Genomic DNA, 23,912 nt, shown 5'->3' on the forward strand with positions numbered 1-23,912 from the left:
AGCATAGATACACGCAGCATAAACAAATGTAACACACCTTTGCCCAGTTAAAAATAATATTCTACAACAGCTTATTCCTGTTATTTGAAAAAGGGGCAGGAGTCTCTGTCATAAGCGGTCACTTCTCCATCCTCATCTCCTGGTGAGTAGTAGCTGGCCTCCCCAACCCCAGAACATTTCCTTTACTACTGAGAGCACACCACACTCCTGCTTCTCTCCTCCTCTGTCAATGCACCATGTCTCAGCACAGGGCTGGCCACGGCTTCTCTTCTCAGCCTCAACTCTCCTCTCAGTAATGACTCAACTCCTGACTCCAATGAGAATCTGGGTCTCCTTCCTGAGTCTGGACCAGGGAGGATGGTGCTCCCTGGAAGGCAGGCCCTGTCATCCAGGCAAGGCCTCCTGCCTCCCTGCTCAGGACGGGGAGCAAAGGGAGAGAGTGCAGCAGGTACAAGTGGGGCTTCCGCAGCAGCCCTCTCTGAACCCCAAACTAGTTCAGTTTAGCACAGAACAGTGGTTGATGGCAATTCGGTGCTCGACAGTGTTGTGGAAAATTAACGAGTACTCCGACTCTTTAGCATGATGCAATGGTACCTCTGGAGAAAAAGAAGGATTGAAGATGGGAGGGGCAGAAGGGAAGTATTGGACAGTTCTTGGGAAGTTGGGAGTGGGAGTTTGGGTGGGCTATGATCAAGATTTATTGTATACATGGGTGAAATTGTCAAATAATTTTTAAAAGGCGATTACTGCTAATAAATGTGCAGAAATTGGATTTCTTCATACTTGTATGGGAGAACTGGAGCCCCATATTGACAAAGGACGTGAAGCACACTCTTTTAATGTTGTCCAATTCCTTCTATTAACATATATGCCAGCCGCAGGCACTGGTGCTTTCCCATGGAGGAAGGGCCCCTACACAGGATGGAAAGTCCTAGAGAGCAGTGTTCTAGTGTCCAGGGAGTACTCCTGCTGGGCATGACCGTAGGCAAAAGGGGTTATCAGCCATGCCATTCTGATTTCTACTCATAAGCTGGTCCTGGGCAGCTTGCTTATCAGTAAGCCATTTTATTCTTGTGCCAAAAGCTAAATTCAAGCTCCTGGGATACTAAGCAAGTGTTCACACCCTGCCTCAGGCCCTGCCTGAATCCATTACCCTTTCCTCAGACCGCTCTTCAAATACAATGATTCCTGAATCCATTTCTGTCCATTAAGTGAGCAGGCTGTGCTTTTAAAAGCACAGCACTCACAGAATATGAACAAAGAGCCCCCTGCTGGAAAGACGATAAAAGATTTGCAGAGCCTGGGTAGTTTCTAGTGTACTTGTTCTTGGCTAGCACAGTGATGCTAACTGGAACTTTGCAGTCCCCTTAACTGACAGGTACTCTGTAGTGTTTGAGGAATGCTGGCCGTATACTGTACCCAATCAGTGACACTGTAACATGTCTGCACAGGACTTCTGGTGCTGCTCCCAGTTCAGTGGGCCTTACTCATGTGCCCCCATCTAGTGTGCACTTGTCCCTTTGTGTACCTGCTCCAGCACATGCCAGCTGCTGGTGCCTGTGATCTGTTGACAAGTGCACAATTCTGCCATTCCCGTACAAAGACATACACACACAAGCCATTGTGTTTGTAGAAGACTTTACTGACAATTGGTGAGATGACATGGGCTCACATAGCAAAAATGTAAATGTTACAGCAGACATCCTTGGGGAGGGGGTAGCAGGGCTTGGGTTACTTCTACCGCCTGGGCTCCAGCTGTGTAGGAAGGCCCCTCCCCGTTCTTAGCAAGTAAACAAAAACCAAACTGCAAAGCTTCTTTGGGGCTACCATCCTCTTTCACTCAGGGCCTCCTCTTTTTTTTTTTTTTTTTTTTTTTTTTGGTTTTACGAGACAGGGTTTCTCTGTATTGTTTTGGAGGCTGTCGGTCCAGCGCGGCCTCGAACTCACAGAGATCCGCCTGCCTCTGCCTCCCGAGTGCTGGGATTAAAGGCGTGCGCCACCACTGCCCGGCCTCTCCTCTTTATTTTGAAGACATCTCCATCCACTTCTTGCCTCTAAGACCCACAGTTCTCGACATGAAGGGCTGTCCCCTCACCATTCCAGCATGATTCTGCCTGATCATTATTGGCACCAATGCTGGGCCTTGGCAGCATCTTCCAGAGCAACCTTGATATCTTCCATCTCTATCCCACTTCCCACAACTGACAGATCACCTCTTCCTCCTTCCTCAGTCCAATGGAAGCTCCAGGGATTATTGTCCATCTTACTCACTGGCATGTCTTTAGTATCTGTAATGAGATTCTTCCTGCCAGCCTGGTCCCAGAGCTGTGTCAACCCCAAATAACACACAGAGACTCTATTAGTTACAATGCTGTCGGCCAATGTCCAGGGCTTCTCATAGGCTAGTTAAGTATTAACCAATGATTACACACACATACACACACATGTATTTTTTTCTATAAGGACTTATCTTTCTGAGGATGCCATGCTGACTCATCCTCTCTTCCCAGGATCACACAGCAATTCTTTACTCTTGACTACATTTCCCAGAATCCTCCTCAACTCCTAGTCCCACCTATCTTGCTTCCCTATTGGTCAACAGTGCTTTATTTATCAACCAATAAGACAAACATATACACAGAAGGACTTCCCCCATCAAGTATCCAACACACCTCAGAATTAAATATGCACAAAGTAAGTAAAAAGAAAATACATTATCAAAGCAATTTAGCTGAGCTCTCCAGGCTTCACTTTCTTCATCTTTAAAAAGGACCACCAGGTTTGCTGGAGTCTTAATTTCTTGAAAGTTGAGGCAGGTTCACAGGAGCCTAGAAGTTTGAGATCAGCACTGGCAAGAAAGTGAGACCCCATCAGTGACACTGTCAAGACCATGGAGATGTCCTAGTCAGGTCTGTGTAATGTGAGCTCTCATGGCGTGGGTTCAAAGGCAGGCATGACTAAACCATGGCACAGAAGGAGGTAACCACTAGTGATATCTTAGAAAATTAGCCATAGGTGGCCAATGGAAATAGAAAGGACATTACTAATCATGGGACCATGAGTGCTAATGCCAAATGCAGGAGGTTATGGGCATCGGTGAGTCAGGAAGGCTAGAGTCAGGTTTGTGGGAAGAAGCAGGTGGGACAGCAGAAGCAGCTCCCCATCCCACTGGCCCAGGTAGCACTGCACCAGCAGAGCAGATAGAACTGCTTTCTTCTATGGCAACTCTTTGGATAGTAGGCCTCTGAGGTCTAGTAACCCAACATCATTATCAACTCACCTCTTGTGCTGATAGGAAAGGGTTGTTGTGTCTGCCATTTTCCCACAGCTAAGAGGCTGCCTCCACACTACCCTCCAGTAGCCTGTATGAGGTGCCCAGGGCTGGCAGGCCACAATACTTCTGGAACCCCAACCCAATCAGAATAGGAAGGGAAGGGAGTAGAAAGCTGGGGATGCTTGGGGACAGCAAACACAGACTCATCTCTTCAAAGGCAAGCCCACACCACTGTCTTGGAGACTTAGTGCAGGCACCTTGGTTTTCTCTACTCTCCTTGGGAGCAGATCTCTATGCATACTAAAGTCATACACCAGTATGAAGCTCAGCTGGAGTTCATTACATTTTTTTCTGATGCAGACGGTGGGAGCAAGAGTTGGAGTGGTCAAGAATATGGATTAAAGGGATTGGGGAGGCTTGCTTGTCTTCCCCAACTAGAATAAGTCAGACTTCTCCCATCTGTTCATCTAAAAACTACTGGAACTGTTGCTCATGGGAGGAACACTTGTCCAGCCTGTGCCAAGCCCTGGGAACCACCCCCAGTGCCAAAAAATAAAAGAAATAACATCAATAAATATTTCCCATCCCCCAATGGCTATCTATTCTTTCCTCCTCCCTCTGATGTCTCCTATCTGGGGAGAGACGTCAATTGTTGTGTGGACTACCCAAGCATACTGCGCAGCTCCTGCCTGGCTCCTCAGTTGGAGTCAGAGTTAGTGCCAACACATATTTCAACTGGTTGTGCTCAGCACTGGAATGCATTGTTCATCCATGAGGTTGATTAACTTTATACCTATTTTACAGACAGGAAAACTGAAATACAGTGCAATTAAGTGACTTGCCCTAAGACTGCACACTGAGTTATAGTGTGGTCTGACTCCAGAGCCCTTGCTCCTTATCTCCAGGCTGAAACATCACCCTGCTCATTTCTGCATTCCCAGGACAGCTCTGTGAGAGCTGGGCACACACAAACACCCCAGCTGGATCTTCCATTTCTGCTCCAGACTGACTACATTATGTGGAAGAGCCATGAAGGAGCAAGAGAGAATCAGACCCAGGTGCTCCAGAGGGAGGGGAGTGAGGGATGGAGATCAGATCACAGTGATGGAGTTTGCACCAAGTATTTTATAGATTCCATCTCCTGTTGAAACAACAATAGGTTTTGGAAGTCAGGTGCTGTGTAGAGAAAATGGCTGAAGGGCTGTGCTTCATGGGCGACAGAGCTTGTCAAGCTCAGGCAGCTAGAAACCCTGGCACTGTAGCCAGAACTGCTGAACCCAAATTCCCTCCAAATACCAGGGAACCCATGGCTCACCTCAGAGAGCACAGCAAACCATGGGGAAGATATGAGACAGTCTGGGACTAGCTCCTAGAAAGTCACCTATAACAGCTAAGACTGAGTCAGGACAGACACAGTCAAGCATTGGGCAGGACTTAGAAATCACTTGACTTTCATAGTATTTAACTTGCAAGACCTTTGCTACACACCTGGTTACTGATACCCAGAACCTCTCTTAATGTTACTTCCCAGCTTCAGCATGGTCACCCTCTGCTCTTCCTGTATTCATCTAAAACCATGTCCCAGCCATAATCACCATAGGCAGAAGCAAGCTACTTTTCAATAACTGTCACCTCCACACCTAAATTCCAGATCTGGTGAGAGTGGTGCGGTCTTTCTTGGAAGCTATCTCAGGGCCATGCATGTAGGCCTGGCTAGACAATACACACACAATCATGCACAGCAGTCAGGGTTGATGGCCTGCATGCCATTTGTCTTTAAGTCCCCAGTATAACCAGCAGCTCCAGGTGAAGGTTAGGGTGGCAGCGCAGGGACCTCCAGTGTTGACTGCCAGTGTCTGGTGAAGTTCCTGGCTGAGTCTACTGGGGCTCTTGGGTACCTCCTTCTCCTCAGCTCTTCCAGCTCAGACAGCCATTTCAGTTCCTTTGAAAAATGCAAGACACCCGGGTTTGCTGGGGGTCTGACATTGCAGATCAGTCAGTTTGCTCCTGGAGGTAAGTCATGAGTACTCTGCTCAGGATTTGGGGTACTTCCAGGGGTTGTCCCTGCAGGGGTTCTAAGACCCTGATAACCACACTTGTTTCTTCTCTGACTCTTTCTTTCTGTCATCAGCTCCTTCTGTCAACAGATAGGGTGTTGACCTCCAAGTCACTTGGTTAACACCTCAAAGATGTGTGCAACACGCAGAGACCTTTCCTACAAGCCTCTGTTAATGATTTCCTACAGGGGAGACAAAAATGTGATGATCAAAACCAGGGACAGGGTTGCCAGATGAAGCTCTCATCAGACTATACTCCTGGAGCAGGTGCTTCAGCTGTGAATGGAGGAAAACATAGGCTTTTGGGAAGGTGACCAATGGACATAATTTGAGTGGTGTCCACTCTCAGTGAGCACTGGATACTAGCACTGAAGATACGACCACCTACCCAAAGCTCTTCCTGGTTCTCAAATGAACCAGGGAATCCTGGTAGGTTCTCTCCAGACTTGCTGGGTTCTGTTCCTCTCTTGTTCCTTCCCCAGGAAGTACAGAAACTCCTAGGTAGGACATTAGTTTGCCTGAGACTGCCATACAACATCTTTGTCTGCAGCAACCCAAGAACAGACTTTGTGGGAGATACCACAATGCCATCATTGTCAAGTAGGAGGAAATGGCAAGAGTTTAGGGACTCAGGGAGCAGAGCCATCCTTTGAAGTTGGTGGGCATTAAATCGGGCTCTTCGGCTTCAGAGTGACAGGACAGGCAGACACTATTCCAGAGGAGAACAGCTTAGACACTTGGAAGTAGTGGTAATAGATGACATGGGGCAGGTGCTGAACATGAAGCTGAGGTGGAGGAGGGACCCAGGGACCTGAGTGATATGAGTGATGGCATTTCCCTGTGCCTGAACCTTGGTAGCTATCACACACACACACACACACACACACACACACACACACACACGCACGCACGCACACACACACACACACACACACGCACGCACGCACACACGCACGCACACAGAATAAAGGTCTTAAAATAAAAAATTGAAAACAGACTCACAGTGTGACAAAAAATTATTAAAAAATATAGCCCTTTTGCTACATTTGTCTGCAACTACAGCTGTATTCACACACCTGTCCTTGACCATACACGTTTCAAATATTTTTGTCTCACTCTTTGTTTTTAGTTCTCACTATAAACCTTGCTAAAAGGCAGAAATGATGATGCCACAGCCTAATGTTATACTGTCTTGGCATTTCCTCTGCCAAGTAAATCTGTCTACTGCTTTTTAAAATTCAGATTCACTCAAATGCCAGTAGACCATAGATATTCTTTTCCAGAATGTAACACAAATGCCTCACACAAATCCCAGTACAACTTGGTCCCCATCTAAAAGCAATGAGCAGTTCACTGTCTGCACTTTCATAGGCATTCTGGCTGTTTACACTCTTACCAGACCCATTAAAGTCCACTTAGAGCACACGGGGACTTCTCTAGCAGCATTACTTCCACAAGTGGGTTCCAAAGGCCTATGAACCACCTAATCAGGCTTATCACTGAACCAGCCTGGCCTCACTGGTACCAAGCTTTTGTACCAGCTATTTTGCATCATTGTGATCCAACATAACTAAAGATAGGGAAAGCTTATGTTGGCTCATGGCTTCAGAGTTCTCAGTGTGAGAAGACATGGGGCACTGGAGAGACTTGTTCACATCCTGGCTGATCAGAAAGCAGACAGTGTAAGCTAGAGCCAGGGTGCATATAACCTTCAAAGGCCAACTGCTAGTGCTCTATTTCTGCCAGCCAGGTGCCACTGCTTAGTCTGCACAGTCTTTAAAGTACTGCCACGCCTGGTCTACAGAACAAGTTCCAGGACAACCTCCAAAACAATACAGAGAAACACTGTCTCGAAGAAAAAAAAAAAAAGAAGTACTGCCACAAGTTGGGGACCAGGCATTCAAAACATGAGCCTGCAGGGAAAAAAAGTGAAGATTCAAACCATAATAGATGCTAACTCCCCTAGCAATGTGATCTTCAATTTTTGTCTCTAAGACATAGAATTTCATAACCTAAGGCTTTGTTCTTGTTGATCTGTAGGCATGTACACCTGTATTAGTAGTTTCCATCTTAATAAATTTATCAGAAGCATAAGGACAGAAAGCAGACTAGAGGACTGGCAGACAGCATGCTGGGAAGTCCTCCATGTCCCGTCCTCTAGACAGCGTGTGGCTGATCTCTGCTGATGCTCCTCCAGAAATGGCTCTTAGGTGGGCCTCTCTCGGCAATACTGGGTTAAGACACCATTGCTCTTTTCAAATCTCTGACTCAGTCAGTTGCTCCATTTCCTCAGCACCATCTTCCCTTCCTCGGCTTCATCCTAACTACTCTGAGCATCATCTTCAAAGCACAGGTCTGACTGTACAACTCTAGTCCAAACCAGCCACAGAGCCACTTGGCTACCAGGCATGGTCTGAGCCTCCAGCCTTGCTGGTGGACCCTGCTTCTCCCCAGTCCTCTCCAGGGCTCATTACTAAGCTCCAGACAAGATGTTCTTACTTACTTCCCCAGTTCAATTGAGCTCCTCAGGAACTTACCCTTTCTGCTTCCTGTGTCCTGACCACGTCTGAGGGCTCCAAGTCTAATGCTACCTCAACCCAGCAGGTGGAGGCAAGTGCTAGATGGGCCAGCTCAGCAGGGGGAGCGGTATTTCTGAAGCTGTGGATCTTCTAATGTTCAGGACTCTTCACCCCAGACACCACCCACTGCTACACTCTTCTCCTCTAGGGTCTATTGGGCTCAACACTTCAAGATAGACCCTGGAGGGCCAACTAGCACAGTTTCTTGCCTGGACAGGTTTCCTCCCTGTGTGTGTGGCCAAGCTCACAGCAGATAGTGGGGGGGGGAGCAGGCCAAGGGGGCAGGGGACTGCCCATGACTAACACAGACTCTCGCTGTTAGCAAATGTTCCTCACTCCATTTCTCTGCCTTTGAGCCCCTCCCACATGAGGGCAGACCAGGGGATGGCTACTAGGGTGCCCTGACCTCTGATATTCCATCCTCTGATTTCAGCTCAATCCCTAAGGCAATGGTGCTCAAAGAAGCCTGGCCCTTAGCATCCAGAAGGCAGAGCTCAGAACAGGCAGCTGAAACTCACTGCTCTAGGAGCTTATGGCTTGTGGTTAGGGAAAGTTGGTGCTTTTCATTATAATAACAACCATGATAGAAAGATCAATAGGCTGTGTACAGCTCAAGAGTAGTATGTGTTAGCATGTGCAAGGCCCAGCATGCATACCACACACACACACACACACACACCAAGAAAAGGTTCCTATCTCCCATCCCCATGCTGGTTAAACTCTAATTTTATAGACCATGACCTCTGAAGATCCAGCTCACCTCAAGTTATGCTTGCAATTGTTCCCTTCCACTCACCTTTCCCCATAACTTCCCTGCTCCCTTCTGCCTTCCCTATTCACACAGGAGATGACCTTTCTTTTCTCTGCCTAACAGACCCTGCCCACTTCCACAGTCAGGCCTCACTGCTGTTCTGCGTATAGGCAGAGGGTGAACTAAAGCATCTCGGGTTGGCCCCCAGGTCTCTATCCCAGCACTAGCCTCTTGGGAGAGCCAGCCCCTGGACCAAGTTGTAGGTGAGACCAGGGCTGGGCATTCCACCGTGGCCTACAGTTTTCAGGATTGCTCCATAAGGCTTGTGTGAACATGCCCATGCTGGGACAATAAGGTTTTACATCCCTGAGTGGCCTGGGAGCAGATGAGGGTGACAACTTGTGAGTGGGAGGCAGAAGGCTGCAGCTGAGTAGTGGGAGTGTCAGGAGCATGGAGGAGGCCATGGGTCCCATTCCCAGTACTGTAAAATGAACAAGCACATAAGAACAGACAAAAAAAATGAATAGAGCCAGGTGTAGCACTAAAAAATAAGTAAGTGCTTAAGACAAAAAGTGGTTCCTGGGTCAGCAGAAGTGAAAAGGAGTAGGAGGAGGGGTCCACATGGGCTCCCAAGCCTGGTGTCAGACATGGCCAATGTTCCTTGGTTAAGTTCAGTCACATGCCTGAAAGACTTCCTGCCCTTATTGCCTGTTGGCCTGGCCTCCCCTCTGTACTCCTTCTGTGTGTTCTAGGCCCTGGAAGGAAGATGTGAGGCAGTTCTTTGTCTCATGGTCTCTGAGAAGGGCAACCTGTGGGCCAGCTCTAGCTACCCAACACCTCCCCAGGAGTGAGGTGAGGAGAGCAGAGCAGGCCAAGTTCATGGGTGGGATTGTTTAAGATGGACATGGGCATTCTCTTTTAGGTGGTCTGCCTGGCAGCAGTGACAGACACCACCCACTGCTACACTCTTCTTCTCTAGGGTCTATTGGGCTCAACACTTCAAGATAGACCCTGGAGGGCCAACTGAGGACTAGCACCTGGCCAGAAACCCAAGGCTCAGGTGACACACTCTGTGCCAGAAACCCAAGGCTCAGGTGACATACTCTGTGCCACTTCTCTTGCTGATCCCAGCACTCCTTCATCCCAGGTCTTGCTCGGGCCTGGATGCCGCAGGCCCCACCAGAGCTTCTCAGCTAGGGGTGTGGCTCTCTGCAAGAGCCTAGCCTAGCATATAGAGAAGGTGCTAGCTTCTTCCCCAGTGTGGAGAGAAGGGAGAGGACAGCATATGAGGGAGAGTGGAAGGAAATGACCAAGAGCAAAGGACCTCCTTCTATCACCTAGCTCTCCAGCCTTGGCCTCATTCCAGGGCTTGGTTCCCACCCGCAGGACTCTTGTGTGTGCCCCTATCTCCCTCTGCTTGCCTCCTCCACAGCTAGGACACCAGGCCCCGTCTTTCCACCATCCCAGGGCACTGAGTGAAGGCAGGAAGAAAAGGCTCAGGGCCTACCTTTGATGAAGACCAAAATATATTAGGGAATCTCTGTTCAAATGGTCCCTTGAAGCCATACTTCTTCTACGGGAATTTGTCAGATCTGGTAGATGTCCAGGACTTCGACATAAGGGCCAGTGCAGCTGGGCTTGACTGGCAGCTGGGCTTGACTGGCAGCTGGGCTTGACTGGCCAATGTGCACGACAGGTGCTTGTTTTACTGTGGATTGAAGAGTATATGGTCTGAGAGTAATTGCCCAAAGGGTAGAGTAGAGAGACAGCCCTAGTGCTCACCCCATTTACTACCTGGGACAAACTACTTCACTTTTGTTTACCCTTCCCTACTGTAGAAAGGAAGACAATAAAGGTTTGCTTTCACACAGAGCTTTCTGAGGAAGCATATATTTGGTTAATAAAGTCTTCAGTTTAATGATTACACTAAAGAACATCAGAGCATTCTTTGGGCATGCCTGCCTCCTTCACAGGCTTCTCTGGTCTTTACAGATGGTTCTGATTACTCAGGATACCAGCCACTGAAGAGGACAGAGCAGGGCCAGCCTGCTAGTGTCCCAGAAAGTGTGGGTCAGACATCAGAGGCCCCTTAGCTTTCTGTGGTCACCCCCAAAACTAGAGGGTGGAGGGCAGGAAAGGAGGAACAGGGCTGGGAAGACAGGCCACCAGGATGAGAGGCAGGAAATAAGGGACATGGAAGAGCCTGAGATCTCAGAGACACACAAAAAGGAAACTTGAGGTAGAAAGAAAGCAGGACAGGCAAGGGGAGGCTAGAAGGGACCAATGAAGCTAAATTAAACCCTAAAGAGGAACAGGTTTAAAAAAAAACTAGAGGAGAGGGTAAAAGGCAGTGTTTCTGGGATTGGGGACCTACCCTGTCCAGGACTCACTGGCAATCCAGGAAGCAGAAAACTCCAGGATCCAGAGCTTGGAGTTGGTCACACTGTTGCCCTGCCACTGGGGTGTCAGGGGTGCAGAGAGGTTCAGCAGCAGACTCATACCCAGCACAGGGTGAGAGAAGCACTTGGAATCTGTAATGCCTTCTGTGAGGACTCAGCCATGCCAGCAAGAGCCCTGCCTGCTAGCCCTGCCCAAGCACAGGCTGGGGCATTGGGAGCAGCCTTCAGTGTTGAAGGGCTCACATCATCATTGGATAGGTCCAGGCCTCTACACAGGCCCAAACTTAAACCAGGTGTGTTCTGGAGGTTCTCAGGTCAACTGAGAAGGCAACCAGCGCAGGCACTGAGGGACTCTTACCCTTGAGGCCCATCTCATCAAAAAAGGAAGAAAGAGCTCCTAGAAGCTCTGGGAGCAGGAAGTTTCCTGTAGGGCTCACTGTTGCCTCAAACCCACAGAAATGCCACTTGCCACACAGGGCTGGATAAGTGAATTCAGTACCACAGAGGAGCTTTCAGTGCTCCTGGAGCTGGTCAGGAAGGTAAGGCTTGAAAGCAGCCATGAAGTTCAAGTACAAGCCCTGGGTGAAGACAGGGAAAGAAAAGCTAGCCCGAGCCTGAAACTAGCAGGGGTCAGTGCCTGGGGCCAAGCTATGTGAGTCTTAAGGCCAGAGGAGGTCAAATTCAGGCTGGTGGCAGGCCACAAGCGTAAACAGCCAGCCAAGGGTGCAAGTCTAACAAGATGGATTCTATCCTTAAATTGAAGAGTTGAAGCAGGGCTGGGAAATGATCAGAACTGCTTTTTTGTTGCTGCTGTTATCAACTTGTGATATCAGGAATAGAACCCAAGGCCTTGACAAGCACTTCAGTCAAGCCTCCTATCACTGGGCCATACCCAGCCTAGCTTTGCATTTTTGCACAGTCCTACTTCAGTGTGGCCTACATCATATCACAAGGCCAGACTTGGAAATTTTCCAAGGTGAAACTGGACCATGAAGTAAAGAAGAAAGGAAAAGGCATAATAAGAAGAAAACATCAATAGTTGGTGGTGGCAGCCTATAAGGCAGAACTGTAGATCACTCAGATTTTCCTTCTGGAAGTCTGGGGGCCACTTGTACCTTGAGCAGAAACAATAAACTCAGGCACAGGGTTTAAAAAAAAAAAGCGGAGACCAAGAACAGTGGCCAGGAGAGTGGCCAACCATGCTGAACACACCAGCCCATGCTTACTGCAGCCACCGAATCTTCCTTCCTTCCTGCAGCCCCAGTGCACCTAAGAACTGCTCTGCACACAGCACAGAACACCCACAAGGATATACAGATACCAGCTTCAGAGGCACACGCAGACACAAGCAGGAAGAACACCCCGGATAGACAGAGGTCTGCAGAGCCCTGGGTGGGCAAACAGTGGCCATCTAACCTGGCTGGGACAGGTACAAGGAACCATGGCCCAGGAGGAGCAGTCTAGCCACAGCTCAGAGGCAGAGCAGGGAGCACAGTGGACAGGATCAGGGAACACAGTCACTGAGTCTCAGAAGTCCTGCAGATCTACTGCAGAGCTCAGATCTCGTCAAGAAGGCACCACGGGGCCAGGAAGCATTTAAGCCTGGAAATCGCATGATGGGAGGGATGCTTTGAGAATCTCGGGCAGCCAGTTAAGAAGCCACCCAGGGATGGAGGCAAAAACTAGGAGGATCTGAGTACAGATCGCATCAGCATGGACAGAGGGAAGAGAACAGAAAAGATGACGGACGTGAGGACTGGGCCCCGCTCAGTGATGCTCCCTTTGTGGGTAAAAGAAGAGGTGATCAGACACTAGGTGTAGCAGGAAAGCCTGAGAGGCCGCAACCGGAATGTCACAGCTGGTCACTCTCCCAGGAAGGTTGAAAGCCTAGCCTGGACTGCAGCGTGGAAGGGGCAGAGGGAGCCTCTGGAGAGAAGGTCAGAGCTGGTTCACTGAGTGTGTCCATGGGTGTATGCAATGCATTGCAAGGTCTCCTTCATGTCTCTGCAGGTGCAACAAAGATAAGAATCAAGGATATCAAAAACAAATCAAGGATATCAATGTTGTCCAAATATGTTCTGAAATGTTGGGCTTCTAGCTACTGGTCTGTGGGCTTAGCCACATAACCTCAACCTTTAATGCAAGATTTTCTTCATGGAAGCAATGTTTTGGATCCTGAGAGGTACCGGTGCCCATAAAGTGGGCACAGATTGGGTAACTCATGCCTCCCACCACCCTAGTCACAGGCCAATGTGCACCCTTTCTCCACACGTGCTGGTTGCCGTGAACCTTCAGCAGTCATTGAGCATGGGAACCACACAGGGCTTTCTACCACACATGCTCTCCTCAGCCCAGATAACTCTTAATAACTGTAGTTTGTGGTATCTACATCTTAATCTGTTTAGGAGTGATCCCTGAGCCTCCCTGTCATTTCCAACTGCCACTGGAACCCTAGTCAGGTTCCTCAGTCCCAAGTGAAGACATGGATTAAGAATCACCTTTCCCCATCCCTGTAGGCCCCCCAAGATGGTGTTGGTAGAGTCAGCACCAAAGTTATCAGGGACAGGTATACTGGTCTGATGTGGTCACTAGCAACTGAGGAAGAAAATGAAAATCTTTGCTGAAAACAGGAGGAATGCCCTCTAATCTAGAAAAATCCTGCAAAAACAGACAAGTAGGAAAAACCAAAGAAAGTTCTATCAGAGTTGGCTGGCTATTTTCTGTGTTCTAGTAGGATAGCTATGTAGAACTCATCAGTGGCCTGTAAAAGGCAGGGATGGTATCTTTCCCATTCAGTGACCTGTTTGTTGTGGCCAAAGTCAAATACCACAACACCTTTAAGAAAAAAATGGCTGACAGTTAGGCAGCAAGCTATATGGATAAAGTGGGAAAAGGCTACACCAATGTCATGACATCCTTGGCTTGGAGGTGTAGGGTGGCACTGTAAACTTTAAGCCACTTTTAGCTCTCCAGAATAAGAGGACAAATGGCTTTCTTAGCCTTCCTTGTTTCTCAACCACAGTTCTGCTGCCCCCAGGAAATCCCTAATAATTTTAGTTTGTGGTATCTACAGTCTTAACCTATCCAGACAGAGAAGAACAACCGAAAGTGCATTCACCTCAAAATATTCACCAACCATCTCATAAGTGGGTTAATTACAAAACTATAACAGTAATGAATTCAGACACAGGAAATGAAGTTAGCATCATGCCCTTGTCAATGCTAGGGAAGCCGAACTTGAGTCTGGGCTTGGATTGCTCCACCATCCTAACACTTAGCACTCTGAAGGCTGACTAGTTCTGAAGAAGACAACCAGTTATGGATCAATTCTGGAAATTGCAGCACCATACCCACTTATGGGGAACAACGATCCTATGGAATCTAAACAAATCATTTCAAGACACTGAATTCCTGCCACAAGAATTAAAGGACTCAGCCTGGCAGTGGTGGTGCACACCTTAAATTCCAGAACTCAGGAGGCAGAGGCAGGAGGATCTCTGTGAGTTTGAGGCCAGCCTGGTCTACAGAGTGAGTTCCAGTATAGCCAAGGCTATGCAGAGAAGCCCTGTCTTGGGGTGGGGGTGGGTAATCAAAGGACTTTGAAACCCTTTCCAACTCCTACAAGTCTTTCTTCATGAAAGAGCCGCCCAAGAGATGCAGTGCCAGTTCATCCTGAAGCCCAGCCACCCAATGACAGTCCAGCAACGGAGAAATTCAGGTCAGAAGACACTTAAGAGGCCTGCTGTGAATGGGCCTGTTGCTGGTCTCCCAGAACTCCCCTGCACAACTTACCCACACTGCCTTCCTCTATGTTGAGACAGCTCTTTGTACTTTCCCTACCAGATATTTGTGAGAATGACAGCTGTCCAAACTTATTGTGGATATGTTCTGCTGTCTGAATTTTAAAAAGAAAAAAACATGTCGCCTCACAACAGAACTCTTCAGGTTGCTGACCAATTTGAGTTCCTGCAGAGAGCTAAAGGAGAAACTAAAATCTAAGATCCAAGTACACCTAGACTATAAACCTGAAAACTATTATAGAAAGAATATTTTCATCAAGTCTGTGATATGTGAGTATATATGATTAAGAGAAAATTACTGCAACCCAAAGAACATTAGACCAGCTTCCAAAGACCAATGTTACTTTCCTGAGATACCTGTCTAGAGCATTACACAAGATCGAATGACACTCCTCATCCCATCGGATGGCTGTGTCTAACTTAGCAGTATGTACCTCCAAGCATTCTTTGGCCTCCTACTTCCTCCAACTCAGAACTAGAAAATGCATTCGCAAAATATATTTTTGCTGCTTGCATAGTTTCTAACCAAAAGGCACTGTAGGATATTTATAGAATAAATAACTTCATTTGTGGGAAAGGGTTCAGTTAGATGTGACCCTAGAAAGAATGCCTCACATACGTCTTACTTCCAAATGAATGACTCCCCTCTGATAGGTTGGGAAATAAGATAAATGTGGATTTTGACAACCCATGCATTGGGTAGGTAAAGAAACATGGCCAGGGTGGGAGAAGCATGGGCTCTATCTTAACCCTAATGGACTATAATGTCTATCAGCGCACATGGAAGGCTTTTTAGCCCTGAGCAATACTGACTCCAATCATCCTAAAGATGCAGACATTCAAATGAAACAGCCTCCTGAGTCCAAGCCAGTGAATATTACTGTAACATACAAAGAGGATTCAATGGAGACACATACCAAGTGCATATCTGTCCCCAGCTGTAGCAATAACAATGCTGCTTGGAGCCCAGCATCAGCTGGGCAGATGCAAAGCTTTCCCACCTCTGGGCATTTTACCAGAAAAGGCTTACAAAAGCAATGCAGTGATTTCAGAAATTATGAAGACTATCTGAGACAGAACTGGTCCCCCAGGAAAGGAGGGAACACATGTTACCATTAGAGCTCTCTCCCAGGCACTGACACCAGCAAGAAAAATGTCACTAATGAAGCAGTAACGGGAAAGGTCTCTCTACTGATAAGGAAATCAAATGATACTTTTCACTTAGTCCAAGCCAATGGTCATTTCAGTGGTGTCTTAACAGTCATTTGTCCTCCCAGAATCATTCCATGTACCAAACCTTGATGCAGCTACTCCTGAATGCGCAGAGAGAAGATGCCCTTCAGTGTTCAAGTACCCATGGGTGCTGTTCAGGTCCCAACATAAATGATCAGAACTCTACCCAATGGTCCTGTTTCAAGATTTATTCAAAGAAACAACATACATCTAGCTATGAATCTGCTTTTTGTTTTTGTCTTGGCAAGGAGTGGAAGATTATCTCAAATGGAAAAAGCAAAAGCTTAGTACAATCAATCATGGGGTTTGAGGTGGGCGAGAGCATTGCCCCAAACCCAAACACTGGCAGTCTTTACCCTCAGCCAGAGGGCTAGCCTAGCTCTTCCAACTCATCTTTCCCAGATATTTGCCCATCTGGGTTACCAGCCAGAACCTAAGGAAGTACTTTTTCTTATATTTCTGAACACTGGGCAGTTGAAACTTCCAATAGATTGCACTTCTTGGACTAAAAACCAAGAAGAGTATCCCACCAACTTCAAAAGTCCCAGCCTCCTTTCTGGACTACTTGATCTCTCACCAAAGCAAGCAAACAGTCATTCGTATTATACAAAAAAGAAAATAAAAAGAAAGGAAGGAAGGAAGAAAGGAAGGAAGAGAGAGAGAAGAAAGAAAGAAAGAAAGAAAGAAAGGAAAAAGAAAGGAAAAAAGAAAGATAGGAAGAAAGAAGAAATTGTACAGTGACATTTACCAATGTGTTCTGTCTTCACTCAAGCATGTAGTTTGGCCAGTTTGAAAAACTGGACCCTCAAAAAGAAAGCAAAATGGAGGTTGGGATATAGCTCAGTTGGTAGAATGCTTGTTGAGCATGAACAAAACCCTGGGTTTGATCCATAGAAACCAGGCATGGTGGTGTCCACCTGTAATTCTGTCACTCAGGAAGCAGCAGCAACAGGTGAAGCATCCAAAGACAGCCTCTGCTGCTATGTAAAAGAGATAGGAGAGAGAGAAAGAACAAAAGCAGCCAGACCAGAAGAGAAGAATGGGTTCCCTAAAAGGTCCTTCACCTTCCAGTGTTTTTGGGGTTTCAGAAGCCAACTCAGGGCAAGAAAGGTACAGACACATCTCTAAAAGCAGCCAAAGGACCTGGAGCCGTGTGACGGCCCAAGGACACCGATCTCATCCTATTAGGACTCAGAGAAACCCTCCAGCTCTTTATTCAGCCAAGTAGAAAGAAGATCCAAGCCTTTCATGAAGTTCCACAAGGGAGAAGAAAGCAGAGGATATGTCTTCCTAATGTCCTTCCTTAAAGAAGAGCCTCAGCCGGCACTGTGACTGTGGATGAGGTGGCCAGGCCCGATACAGAGCTTACAATGGCCAGTGATCATGTAGACAGGCATTTACCAAAAGACATTTAAGCACAATACAAATCTGTTGTCTACAAGAACAGAACTGAGCTAATAATAACAAAGAAAATAATTGTTGTGACCACCTTTATAAGAGAGCTGCAATAGGCAGCAGAAGAAATATCAATGTTACTGAGATTATTTGACAATATTCAGGCTAAAACTTCTATCCTTTACCATCTGGGAGGCTTTTCCTTAGGCTAAAGAAAGCATACTCTATAGATGAAGCTTGCCTATGTCAGCACTCTGACTTTATTAATGTATGGAGAAGACAGTGACATTAAATGAGGGATTGGACAGGGTGAGAATAGAAGCGCAGAGAGCGTATCTGCCTGCCATTGAACACTTTCAGTGCGTAGGCAAGGCCAAGATAGTAAGAAGAAAAGCATGTACAGTCATGAAGGAAATCATGCCAAACCCTCTCCCTGGATGCCAGACAGTGGCAATTTCTGTGGCATCTGCTAGTCACATCGCCACATGGTTATTCTAAGGAATTAAGTTTGTTGAGGAAACGAGAGTGATTCAAGAGCCACTGACACCATGACATCACAGTTATTCCTTTTCTTTCTTTTTTTTTGTTTTTGTCTTCATTTTTTTTGTTTTTTGAAACAGTCTCACTTGTAGCTCAAGCTGGTCTCAGACTCACAGCCGTCCTCCTGCCTCAGCTTCCCAAGTGCTGGTATTACAGGCAAGAACCACTGAACCAGGCTTGATGTCACATTTTTAAAGCAGCTTCCTTGGTTAACTTGTTTTCCCTTCGTGCTGAATTGATTTGTAAAGGCTTCAGGAAACAGCTGTAAGGAGAAAGGAGGAATGTTTTCTATGCTCTTCCCAAAGGTGTCTGTGCTAAGAACAAGTTCTGGAAATGCCTTTCCTATTCTGAAAGTGGCCTCTACATAGCATAAGCTTTCCTAATGCCAAGAAAAAGACGGCTGCGTGGACATGGCAGAAACAATGATTTATGGGTGATGTCTGGGTGGCATGGCTATGGGTATGAGTATGTCATGTTAGGGATTTGGGGGTATTAAAATCTGAGAGAGGGCCGGGCAGTGGTGGTGCACGCCTTTAATCCCAGCACTCGGGAGGCAGAGGCAGGTGGATCTCTGTGAGTTCCAGGCCAGGCTTGACCGACAGCCTCCAAAACAATACAGAGAAACCCTGTCTCATAAAAACCAAAAAAAAAAAAAAAATCGGAGAGAAGAATATTACTCATCAGGACCTCAAAAGAAAGGCTTATCAAGGAAGCCAGGGGAAGGTTTTCACTAAGTTCAAGCCAGAGGCCAGTTCAGTGGTAGCTCCTAGTTCTCCCAGTGGTATCCCCATATCCTCTAAGTATGGACCCAGAAATGGGCCTTTGATGGAGCTATATTTGGATACCTCCAGTTATACCCAGTGATTTGAACTTGCATTACATGACTTCTTTTGTCAGCAGACAAGCTTTTTTTTTTCCTACTGCCATGACTGGTGACATTTTCCTTAACCACTAAGCCATCTATCTCTCCAGCACCCGCCCCCCATTTTCTTTTTTTTTTTCTTTTTGGATTTTAATTTTTTATGTGTGAGTGTTTGACTGCATGGGTCTGCATGTGCTCCATCTACACTTTTGCCTGCCTGGGGTACTTTCAATTTAAATGGGCCTATGGAGTTGTTTATCCCATTATAAATGGAGGAGCATCTGTAGTGTTATTACTGACATAATTAGTTAAAATGAGGTGATACTAGCCACATATGTACATTTGTAATCATGGTACATGAGAGGCCAGCAACAGGAGAATCTAAACTTTGAGGCCATCCTCCTACAGACCAGGCTGGCCTAAATTTACTGTGTAGCTCAGGCTGGAATCAAACTCCTGGCAAATTTTTCTTTATCTGCCTCCCAATTGCTAGAACTATATATGTGAACTGGTATATGTGATCTTTCATTTATTTGTTTATTTTATTGCTATGCTGAGCATGAAATCTAGGACTTTGAGCATGCTATGCAAACACTCTACAACTGAGCTATATCTCCAGGCCATGACAGGTGTTTCATAACAACAGAAAAAACAAGACACATGCCACCACACAGAGCTAGACTTTCTTCATTTTAACTGAATAACTGGCTACCTAGAATAAAAGCTGTATTTCCAATTTGTCTTCAGGCAGGAAGTGACCACATATTAAAGTTTTACAATTGTGTGTATGTGTGTGTGTGTGTACATATGCACCAAAGTGTGTATGTGGAGGTCAGAAAACAACTTGAAGAAATTCATTCTCTGCTTCCATCGTGGGTTCTGAGAATCAAACTCAGATCATTAGGCTTGGTGACAAGGACCTTTATGGGCTAGGCTACCTTGCTGGCCCACATACTAAGTTTTTACCACAATACATATGCATCAGAAGTGTGAGTAAATTTTAGGAAGTTTTGTGAAAGGTACAGAGCATGCCTTTATCCTTTCCTTTGTAGTCTCTCTACTCCATAGAACATCCACATAATCTTCTTGATCACACGACGTCCTTTAGTTAATGGAATGTAAGTATCTAGGATATATAGCACACTTAGCCAGAGGCCTCCCATGAATTTCTGGGGGTTGGAAAAACAGCTCAGTGGCAGACTGCTTGTTTAGCAAGCATAGGGTCCTTGGCTTGGGTCCTGGCACAGAGTGGAGAGACCACCTGAGTTTTTGTGACTTGGTCCCTGTGTGTTTGCTTTCTACTATGAGGAAATCAAAACCTAGTGATAATTGCTCTTTTATTCTGGGTCTTTGAATAGGAGATATATAGAACTGATTTAAATTTGACTTGTATCTGGAATACAGCCAAAATAGCCACATCTCCATTCCTGCTAGCTCCAAGTTTTTAATTAGTGAGAAGAAATAAGCAAGCAAGCAAACAAAAAAAGCTGTCCATACACCACTGAATTCATAAGGGCAATTTGTAGGAACTAAACTCTAGGGGGTTTTTTTGCTCGAAATTTCTCTTTATCAAGAATGAATAATTCTATTACAATATTTATGTATAAATTTGTTTTTTAAAGATTTATTTATGTATATGGTTGTTTTGTCTGTGTGTACATTTATCTCATTTATCTGCACACCAGAAGAGGGCATCAAACAGTTGTGAGCTGCCCTGTGGGTGCTGGGCACTGAACTCAGGACCTTTGGAAGAGAAGTGATTACTCTTAAACACTTAGTCATCTCTCTAGCCCATATCACTTTGGTTTCTTTGTTTGCTTGCTTGCTCGTATTTTTTTTCCAGATAGGGTTTCTCTGGCTGTCCTAGAACTACCTCTGTAGACCAGGCTGGCCTCGAACTTCACAGAGATCTACCTGCCTCGACTTCCAAATTCTGGAACTAAAGGAGTGTGCCCACCTCTGCCTGGCTCATACAATTTGTTTTAATCTTTTTCTTTCTGGTGCTGGAACTTGAACCCATGGACTCATCTGTGCTGGGAAAATGCTCTACCACTGACATATTTCCCTAGAATAACTCATGTACCAAATTTGGAGTGGACATATGTTTTTATCCTATATACCTAGAAGTAGAATTTCTGTGTCATGTGAGAACTGAATTTTCAAAGGGCTATTCCATAGTATTATGAAGGGGCTTTTTGTTTGTTTGTTTGTTTGTGGGGTTTTTTTGTTTGTTGTTGGATTTTTGGTTTGGTTTGGTTTTTGGTTTTTTGCGACAGGGTTTCTCTGTGTTGCTTTAGAGCCTTTCTGGGAACTCCTTTTGTAGACCATGCTGGCCTAGAACTCACAGAGATCCCCACCTGCCTCTGCCTCCCCAGTGGTGGGATTAAAGGTGTGCACCACCACCACCACCACCACCACCACCACCACCACCACCACCACCACCAGACTTTTACAAAGGGGCTATGTAAAACCACTTGTAAAATCATTTTGCATTTCTAACAGCAGTGTATGAGGGAACCAACCCCACCCTTGCCAAAACTTTTCTCTTTCGGTCATCCTTGTAAGGTTGATGTGGTATCATATTAAAATTTTGACTTGCATTTTCTTAATGACTATGTGATCAACTTTCCATGATCTTACTGCTATTTGTATATCATTAAAGAAATATCTCATATATATGTATATATATATATATATAGTGTGTGTGTGTGTGTGTAACCAAGATTGAACTTGAATTTATGATTTTCCTACCTCTACCACCCAAGTGCTGGGATTACAGATATATGCCACCATAGCAGGCTAACATGAGTTTGAAAGGAACCTAATTCAATCCATAACACTCCACTCTCCAGACTTCTAAATTCATGTCCTCACATATATTCTTATCCCATGTCAGTGTCAAACTCTAAATATAAAGTCTCATCAAAATATAGGTAGATGACATGACTCCACAATCGTCTAATTCCAGCATATGGGATACTTGAGGCAGGAGAATTATTTGTGCCTTTGAGTTTGGCAATACATTAAGACACCCCCAGACCTCAAAAGAAAACAAAAATTAGAAAATCTGAAATGCTCAAAAACTCCTTGAGCAATGATGAAAACCTGCACACACACACACACTGGCACATACACACTCACACTCACACACACTCACACACACACACACACACACTAGAACCTTTTTGCATAAAATTACTAAATTTATTTTAATTACCTTTAGGCTATTGATTTCCATATGCAATGGAGCTTTTTTTCCAGGGGGCGGTGCCCTTTAAGATATATTTATAAGTTACAATTCCATTAGACTTTAAGGCTCAGGTGGGAGTGTCTTGAAAAATAGAGAATGAGTTTTCCTGGCTAAGTTACCTAGATACCCAAGAAATGTATCTTTTAGTATGCTTGCCTGACAGGCTTCGGGCAGCACACCCTCTAAGGATTAGTAGTCACCTATTGAGAACTGGAGAGAGTGGCATCTACAGCAGATCCCGGAGCTACAATGATCCAACTGCAACGCTGGGAAGTGAGCAGAGAACCTGGGCAGGATGAAATGAAATTGGTGAACGAATGAAAAAGAATGCAGACAGTAAAGTGTTAACAGGATTGTACGGGCACGTACAGTTATAACGTGGGAGGCAACGCTGAGTAAAAAGTCTTGCTTAACTCTTGTCACCTCCAAGGCATTTTATTTTACCTTCACGAACCTGTGGAGACGGGGACTAAGTATAATTCACACCACCCTTAGCATTTGAGAGCTACTTTTACCTACATCCTTGAGCGGATGGCTGCCTTTATGCTCTTTGCGTGGCCCCGACAAAAAGAAAGCCCATTGCGGTTTAGAACAAAACTGGGTTGCCTGAAACAAGGCAGCTGCAGCCTGGTGGCTTCGCCTTGATGCCTGGTGCTTTTGGCACGTTGCTGGCACCGCCTGTGGACCTTAGTTCCCGCCCACGGCCCTGGCACAGTCGCTCCTGAAGAGTGACGTACTGTGTGGCCCACAGACAACCCGACGGCCCAGAGCACTACCTGTCACGGCCACCAGCCGACGAGCCCTCGGCAAACCATGCCCAGCGCCACTCGAGCGACAGTCCCAGAGCCGCCTCAGGCGGTGACGGGTAACGGTCCCCGGAGGGGGAGGGGCGACTCTAAAGTCTGGGCGTCTCCGAGTCCCTTCCCGAGGCTGCGGGGGGCTCCGTCGCCGGTCCGCTCGCGCCCACGGCCTCTCCAAAGCCTCCCCTCCCAAGGGCTCCCGGCTCCGTGTGAGAGGAGCCGCGTTGCGTGTGGACGCTCCGAAATGCGACTCTGTCTTTGTGCCGGGTTATCGCCGTCGCCCGGAGCCACCGGCTTCCCGCCTCTACCCTGTGGTACCCCGCCTGTGAAGCACCCCACCGGTCGCCTGCGATGGTGTGACCCGTGAGCGCGAGGGGAGGAGCTTGCGCACAAACGAAGGAAGCGGAGCCTGGGTGTGGAACAACAGGCTGAGGGCGGGGCTTGGCGCGCGGGAGGTGGAGCCCGGGTGTGGGGCTACTGGATGAGGGCGGGGCTTGGCGCGCGGGAGGTGGAGCCCGGGTGTGGGGCTACTGGATGAGGGCGAGGCCTTAGGCGCGCAGAAGGCGGAGCCCAGGTCTGGAGTAATTAGGCTGAGGGCGGAGCTTAGGAGCGCCGAAGGAGGAGCCCAAGTGTGGAGCCTGTGCATAAAGCAAAGGGGCGGGGATTGACGGAGGGAGGCGGGGCCAGGGGTGGAGCCATAGCGTGAGGGAGGAACTTAAACTAGAGCGGGAGGCGGAGCCGACCACCAGAATCTCGCAGAAGCTCAGGTGTTCACTGTTGAGGTCCTTCCATGGGAGGTGGAAGGTGCAGACCCTAGGATGGGAGAGAATGAAAGGCGTGATTCGATGTTGCAGTGAGGTAGTGAGGAAGCGGAGAAACATGGGAGCCCTGAAGCTTGTGGGGAGGCAAGGGTGACTCTGACGGGAAAAGTTGAAAATGATCTTCCTTTACCTTATTTTTAAAGCGGTGTGA

General features: G+C 46.9%; 1 long non-coding RNA gene across 3 annotated transcripts; it reads right to left on the reverse strand.

The window, feature by feature from the left end:
* Positions 1-1,621: 1,621 nt before the first annotated feature.
* LOC106022315 lies at positions 1,622-23,317 on the reverse strand. Of its 3 annotated transcripts, XR_005873884.1 has the most exons (6): positions 22,917-23,317; positions 22,510-22,594; positions 22,341-22,426; positions 11,036-18,290; positions 10,169-10,369; positions 1,622-5,513 (listed from the first exon to the last, which is right to left on the reverse strand). It is a non-coding gene; the product is annotated as an uncharacterized LOC106022315 (long non-coding RNA). The 3 variants fall into 3 exon arrangements; XR_005873883.1 differs by lacking the exon at positions 22,510-22,594 and having other exon boundaries at positions 11,052-18,290; XR_005873882.1 differs by lacking the exon at positions 22,510-22,594 and having other exon boundaries at positions 22,917-23,316.
* Positions 23,318-23,912: the final 595 nt, after the last annotated feature.

The sequence above is a fragment of the Mesocricetus auratus genome, unplaced genomic scaffold, assembly GCF_017639785.1.
Source record: "Mesocricetus auratus isolate SY011 unplaced genomic scaffold, BCM_Maur_2.0 Super-Scaffold_100676, whole genome shotgun sequence".
Taxonomy (NCBI): Eukaryota; Metazoa; Chordata; class Mammalia; order Rodentia; family Cricetidae; genus Mesocricetus; species Mesocricetus auratus.